This window comes from Gastrolobium bilobum, unplaced genomic scaffold, assembly GCF_033153095.1.
Source record: "Gastrolobium bilobum isolate Gb01-03AN ecotype WA unplaced genomic scaffold, APGP_CSIRO_Gbil_v1 utg4323, whole genome shotgun sequence".
NCBI classification, from domain to species: Eukaryota; Viridiplantae; Streptophyta; class Magnoliopsida; order Fabales; family Fabaceae; genus Gastrolobium; species Gastrolobium bilobum.
Window position 1 is genome coordinate 176,145 of NW_026897184.1, and position 1,336 is coordinate 177,480.

Consider the following 1,336-nt stretch of genomic DNA (forward strand, 5'->3'; position numbering starts at 1 on the left):
GAATAATTTTTTGGTACACCTTTTGTACCGAAGTTCAGTGCGACGTTAGTAGATACATTTTTATTAGAATATGTATGCAAAATTTGTACAAATTTCTAAGACTCCAAAATCAATCTATATATATATATATATATATATATATATATATATAGGGTTTTATAAGAGTTATGTTGTAGGAAAAGTGATTATGTAATGTTATAGAGATTCGTGTTTTAAAAAGTGTGGGTCCCACAAAATGTTATGTGTGTAGGAAATTTGATGGTGTCATGTTAAAGGACAAACTACAATCCCATATATATATCCTAGTAAAAATGCACTACCAACACATTGATTTTAGTAATACATGTGCACCTTAAATTTTTTTTGCACCACCAATATGCTTGGTCAAATACGTGATTAATGGGTGTTTCCTTTGTTTTTTTTTTTTTTTTTTGAAAAAAGTTTTCAACCAGCAATAGACGCGCCTCGGTTAGAACCTCACTAGCTGCGTCATTGCCCCAAGCGGAAAGATCGTTTTCTTTGTTCTTTGTTCCTTATTTTCTATTTATATATTTTAATAATAATTATAAATGTAATATTTTAATTTTAATATATTTCTTATTTTTTAAAATTTTATTAAAAAAATGTAATTTTTTTTGTCATCATTTCTTGACTTTTCGACCCTTTTGCCCCTCATTAAATAATTAATAACCAATTTGCCCCTCTCCCAGAACTATCCACCATCCTACCCTCATTTAGTCGATTAAGTTGCACTTTTAATCGACTAAATGGGCAAAACTCAGAAATCATGCAACGCGAATTTTAGTCGACTAAATACTCACCGTAATCGACTACATTATTTGCACTTTTAGTCGACTAAACACATTATTTAGTCGACTAAATATCGCGGAAAATCCTATATCCAGACCTCTCTTGGTCTCATTTTCATTATATTCGAAATCAAAACTCCTCTTTCTCTTGTTTGTCAGTTGTGATCCTTCCAATCACCCTTCCATTTCATCCCACCACCTCTAAAGCATAGTAATTGTGAAATCATTGTCATTTTCCTTTATTTCTCAATTGTTTCCCCCAAATCCGAACCCAAAATCCTAAAATCCGATTCATACCCCCAAAATTCGTGTGAAAGATGAGCTCAAGTCCAAACATGTATGTTACCATGATTTACTATGATGGAAAGCATTATGAAGGCCCCAACGGTGTTCAATTTTGAGGAAAAACGAAAATGTTGAAAATCAAACGGGGCACTACGTACAATGAGCTGAAGGGGAGGATTCACCAAAAATTGGGGCTACACGGCAGCCATGGCGTTCAACGGATGATCGCCAGGGTAGAGTCT

The 1,336-nt window shown here is 33.5% G+C and overlaps 1 non-coding gene across 1 annotated transcript; it reads right to left on the bottom strand.

Moving 5' to 3' along the window:
- Positions 1-426: 426 nt before the first annotated feature.
- LOC133304776 (U4 spliceosomal RNA) lies at positions 427-511 on the bottom strand. The gene has a single exon (XR_009750661.1). It is a non-coding gene; the product is annotated as a U4 spliceosomal RNA (small nuclear RNA).
- Positions 512-1,336: the final 825 nt, after the last annotated feature.